Source organism: Poecilia reticulata, linkage group LG7 (genome assembly GCF_000633615.1).
Source record: "Poecilia reticulata strain Guanapo linkage group LG7, Guppy_female_1.0+MT, whole genome shotgun sequence".
Classification (NCBI taxonomy): Eukaryota; Metazoa; Chordata; class Actinopteri; order Cyprinodontiformes; family Poeciliidae; genus Poecilia; species Poecilia reticulata.
Window position 1 is genome coordinate 4,296,828 of NC_024337.1, and position 6,265 is coordinate 4,303,092.

Below are 6,265 nucleotides of genomic sequence, written 5' to 3' on the forward strand. Positions count from 1 at the left end.
ACTGCTTGCTTCCTTTTATAATCAATTAAGTTCATATAAATGGGGTTATGTTTTAATACCTTCAAGGCTTTATTTCTTCATTTAATTGCTTCCTTGCACTCACTTGTCCACCATGTCACCTTTTTCTTACCATTATTATTCCCTGACTTTTTAATAGAATTTTCTGCTGCTTCTGTTATTATTTTTGAGATACTTGCATTTACTTYATTTATATGCATATTAAAATCTACCTTTTCTAAATACATTTCACTCAAATATCTAAACTTACTCCAATCTGCCTTATTAAAGTTTAATCTCTCCCCACTCTTTTTAAACTCATTTCCATTTATTCCAACCCTTATAATTATAGGATAATGGTCACTACCTACTGTAGTTTCTTTATCAACCGACCACTCACAAATACCAGCTATATCATTTGATACAATTGATAGATCAATAGTTGATTCCATCCCCGTTCTTATTGATTCTTGTGCCCCTTCTCTCATTAATACAAACTAAATTTTTAAATTCTATCACTTCTTCTATAACCTGTCCATTTTTATCATTACCATTACCCCACAGTGTACTTTTTGCATTGAAATCCTCACACCAAATTACTCTCCCCTCCAAATAATCTTAATAATTCCACCATTATTTCAGCCGATAATGATTTACATGGATTATAAAAATTTATTTTAAATTTACCTCCCTGCTCCCATACCTCAATTACTATGAATTCTAGTTCTTTCCCTTTCCCTAAAACCTGATATTGTAACACTTGTTTTATAAATATTCTACATCCACCTCCCCCTCCCTCTTCTCAATCTCTTCTTATACTAACATATCCTCTAATCACAAAATCTAATGTTAATTTTAACCAAGTTTCCTGAACACATATTATATCTGGTTGGACTTCAAGCTCGTCAATATAACCCTTAAATTCCTGTCCATTAGCTATCAAACTCCTAGCGTTCCTGTTAGGTATTTTCTTAAACCTACATGAAAATAGAGAACCACAGACAACGTATATGAGTTTTTAACCAAACTTCTGCAGAAGGAGAAGGCACAGTGAACTGCTCCTCCAAGCCGCTCACCATGTGTTCTGAAAACCTTCAGTTTGTTTGTCTCYTTTATTAGCAGGGGAGAGAAAGGTGTGAACAGGAATGGAGGGGGTGAAACCCACATCCTATCTTCACAGTAGGATGTGAATTCAGACAGAGGGGAGACACAGAAACTAAATTAACACATAGATTTTACAGCTCAGGACTTTCCCAGGAAGATCTAAGTCACCCTCTGTACAAACATGCTTGATTAAGGAAGATTTAATTTTGTCTCCCAAGTTTCAACAAATTTGAACACTAAACCTCTAAATAAAAACTAGTAACATAAAATTACAAATGTAAGAATGATAACAAACATAATTCTAACAGTTCCATTGCAGTATTAATATATACTACTTTCACTTGCTGGTCCCGACTTCTTATCCACCTCTAGCTTTTTATTTATTTCTTCCCATGTGCCTTCCTTAAACACCAAGAATTTTTCAGCTCCTCTCACTATTATTTTAATCTTCTCGGTTTTGTGCTTGGCTTGATCTATACAGTTGATAACATAAGCTATAAATAAAACTAGATTTTCCACTGGGTAAGTGACCTTATCTTCTGGTGATAGGGATTTTTTGGTATTATCATTTTGTTGTTACTTTAGTTCATATTCAGTCTAATGTTAGTCAGTTTAAAGTGTTCTCTTCTTTAAACTGTATGTGTGAACTGACCTGGAAGTCACAGCTGCCTGTTATCTTCATGTGAAACAGTTTGACCGAGATTTGAACCGGGCTCAGATCATGGGACAGATGTTAAATTGTTTTACGACCTTTGCTGTGTTTGGGTACGATGTTTTATGACCTCTGCTGTTTCCTCTGCTGTCTTATCTTGCCTATCCTCCCTCTTTTGAAGTTTGATAATAAAAGACAAGCTCTACCCAAAGATCTTCAGAACGCTCTGTGAACGGCTCGGAGGAGCAGTTGACAGAGTTTTTCTCCTTCTGCAGAAGTGTGGCTAAAAACTCATATACGTTGTCTGTGGTTCTCTTTTTCTATGTAGGTTTCAGAAAATACCTAACATCTGGTATTATTTTAGATTGCTGTATTGTTTGACTCCCCATTTGCTCGACCACTCTTTTTTCCTGTACCTTCACATTTTTAACAGCTTCTGCGTAGCTTACATTTTTAGATGTTTTAATCTGCACAACTTCTTTAGCCCTCTTCCTTACCTCACATCCTCCGTATGTAACCCTATGGTTTCCCCCACAGTTACAACATTTCTCTTGTACATCTTCCTTACATTCTTCAAATTTATGATCTTCCCCACATTTTGGACATCTCTGCTTTCCTTTACAAACTGCCGCAATGTGTCCATATCTTTGGCATTTACAACACCGAAGTGGTGGATGTACATAAGGTCTGACTTGGAAACTTATATATCCTACTTTTATTTTGATTGGCAACTCTTTTTCTTCAAACTCCACTAGTATTGACTGACTTCCCACTCTCTCACCATCCACAGTTCTTGACAGCCTTTTCACATTAGTAACCTTTGCTCCAACAATATTTCTCTTAAGTTTTTCCAGATCCTCATCTAGAGGGATCCCATAGATCACCCCTCTAATTTTTTTTATTTCCTCCCAACATTTTTTTCTCCAGCACAGTTCTTTTACATATATTGTCCACATTGAAGGCTTTATTCTTTTGCTCTATATCCTTACATTCTATCAAAAGACTTCCGTCTCTCAAAATCTTTACCATTTCTACGTCTCCTATTTTCTTTTTAATTTCTCTTGACACCCCGATTGGGCTAATTTTCTCCTGACCTTCCTCACTCTTAAGTTTCAGAATTACTTTAAGTTCCTCAAACACAACTTTTCTCCCAACTACCCTCTCTTCCTCTGAACCGCTTCCTTCTAGATCCCGTTTACTACCTTGGCCATCTCTGATTCCCTTTCCATCGTCTATTTTCATTCTTCCTCGTCCTCTTCCTACTGGCGTCCACCCTTCATATTCCCCCTCTTCTTCATTACTTATCTCCATTTCCATCCGAACCATTCACATACCAGTTTATGCCAAAACCGCCTTTTTCACACTCCAAGTTTTGTTCCACAATCCTAGATCTTTCGCTCAAAAGCAACAAACTCCTCACTCCTTCGTCCGAAAACTCCCGCAGGTGCATCCAATCGTGTTAGCCTATCAGAGCCAGCATCGAGCTCAGTTCTCCTGCTGCTGTGCTCTCCGTCTTCTTCTTCCTCTTCTTGTCGGTTTTATGGCGGTTGGCAAGAAACTTTTAGTAGCATTACCGCCATTTACTGGAATGGAGTGTGGTTCGTGATGGTTTAAATATTTATCCTCACCTATATATACAAATATTCTACCATAAATTTTATTTAAACATACATTCTCACATTCACACTTTCATACATACTTGTGCACAGCTTTTTATATCATGCCTTCATTCACAAACACACTTACTATAATTAAATTCTATGAAATAATTTAGTTTTCTTAAGAAATCGAATAATTATTTGTATATGTTTACTCCCTAAATTCTTCCTCAATCTATATAATAAATTAACTTTCTCCTTAATACTTTCAAACTCTCTCTTCATATATCTTCTATTTCATATTTATGGCATTCTAATATAACATGCTCTATGGTTTCATATTTATCACAATAATCGCATTTGCCAGTTTTGTTTTTGAATTTTAAAAAGTGTATAATAAAGTCCTGAATGTCCAAATCTTAACCTGGCTATTACTCTTTCCTCCTTTCTATTTCTTCCATTTCTTCTTTCTCCTACATTCTTCTGAATTTTATAAAGCCATCTTCCTGTCTTATCTTCATCCCACCTTTTTTGCCAAACTTTCATCAGTTTCTCTTTAACAATACTCTTTCCTTCAGATTTATTTATTTTAACTGTAAAACTGATAGGATTTTTAATTGCCCTCTTTGCCATTTTAATTGCCCTCTCGTTTCCATCTACTCCAATATGTGCTGGAACCCACACAAATATAACTATCAAACCCATGTTTTGTATTCTGAATAGTGTATGATATATTTCTAATAAAATATCCATCCTACTATCTGTTTGATTATTTTTTTAAACTTAATAATGCAGAGCTTGAATCTGAACATATTATCGTTTTTAATGGTTTTATGTCTTCTACCCATTGTAAAGCTAATAATATTGCCAACATCTCTCCTGTGTATACTGATAACCCATCTGTAATTTGTTTTCCTATTTTTATATTGAATTCTGGTACTACAAACGCTATTCCTATTTTCCTAGTTATTTTTGATGCATCAGTATAAATTTGAACATATTGATAATAATTATTTAAATATAATTGTACTGAATAACTATCTATGATGTATGATTTATCTAATTTATTTTCCATTATTGACATATCTACTCTTGCTTCTGGTAGAATCCAGGTATAATTGATATTGGTGTTGTTTGACTAATTTCTAAATTATTCATTTACATTTTTTAAATTTTATTTTCAATTGTCCATCCAAAACTCCTCATTTCTTTCTTTTCCCCAACATGGATTTAAAATTTCCAGAGATGGATGATCACCGTTATTTCCTTGCAAATTTAACCAATAAATTTCTAATTTTGTTCTTAAATCTAATGGCATTTCTCCCATTTCTATTTCTAATGCTGCTGTTGGTGTTGTTTTAAATGCTCCAGTACATAATCTTAGTGCCTGATGTTGGATAATGTCTAATTTAGCCAGATGTGTTTTAGCTGCTGAACCGTAAACCAAACAACCAAAGTCTATGTTGGATCTTATCCTGTATAAATCTGTTTTAGTGATTTCCTATCTGCTCCCCAGTCACTGCCAGCCAAACATCTCATAATGTTCAAAATTTTCTTACATTTGTCAACAATTTTTTGAATATGTATATGCGATTTTAATTTTTCATCAAACTATAATCCAAAAAATTTTATACACTTGCTCTTACTCTTGATTATATAATTTCAATTTTATTTCCTTGTTTATTTTTTTCTGAGTAAATATCATTACTTTGGTTTTATCAACTGAGAACTTAAATCGCCATTGCAACGCCCATTTCTCTATTTCAATAACCTTTTGTAATTTTTTTACAATAAAATCAACGTTTTTCCCTTTTTTCCAAACAGCTCCATCATCAGCAAAAAGTGAGCAACCCATGTCTTTTCCAATTTCTTTATATACGTCATTTATCATAATTGAAAATAGTAATGGACTTGTAATACTCCCCTGTGGAGTTCCATTTTCTACTACATATTTTCCTGAGATAACTTCTCCTATTCTAACTTGTATTTTCCTGTTTGTTAAAAAGTCTTTAATCCATTTAAATATTCTCCCTTTAATACCCAACTTGTATAATTTAATTAATAATCCATCCACCCACCCACATCATGTCATATGCCTTTTCTATATCAAAAAATCATGCCACTACATTTTCTTTATTTACTTGAGCTCTTCTAACTTCATGCTCTAAACATAACGTTGGATCGTTTGTACTCCTCCCTTTTCGAAATCCACTTTGATATTTTGACATATATCCTTTACTATTTAAATAATATACTAGCCTATTATTAATCATTTTTCCATTATTTTACATAGATTTGATGTTAAAGCTATTGGTCTGTAGTTTTCTGGGTTTGAATGATCTTTTCCTGGTTTAGCTATTGGTATTATAATTGATTCCTTCCAATTTAATGGTAATTGTCCCTCCTCCCAAATTTTATTTTATAATTGTACTAATACATCTTTAGATTTTTCACTCAGCCTTATTCTATACCAGATTTGATCTTTACCTGGTGCAGTGTTTTTTGTCGTCTTAAGTGCATTATTTAATTCCATTTTTGTAAACTTAACATTCAACAAATAGTTTCTTCATCGCTCTGTAATAAATCTTTATATATAATTTTTGTATGTTCTCTTCCTTTTCACTAATATTATTGGAACTATGAATTTTACTAAACGTTCTTGCCAATCCTCAATCCTCTCCTTGGGCTGCCACCTTATCGTGGTGGAGGGGTTTGAGTGTCGCAATGATCCTAGGAGCTATGCTGTCTGGGGCTTTATGCCCCTGGTAGGGTCACCCAAGGCAGACAGGTCCTAGGTGAGGAACCAGACAAAGCGCAGCCCGAAGACCCCTATGATGAATACAAACTTTGGACTTCATTTCCCCTCGCCCGGACGCGGGTCACCGGGGCCCCACTCTGGAGCCAGGCCTGGAGG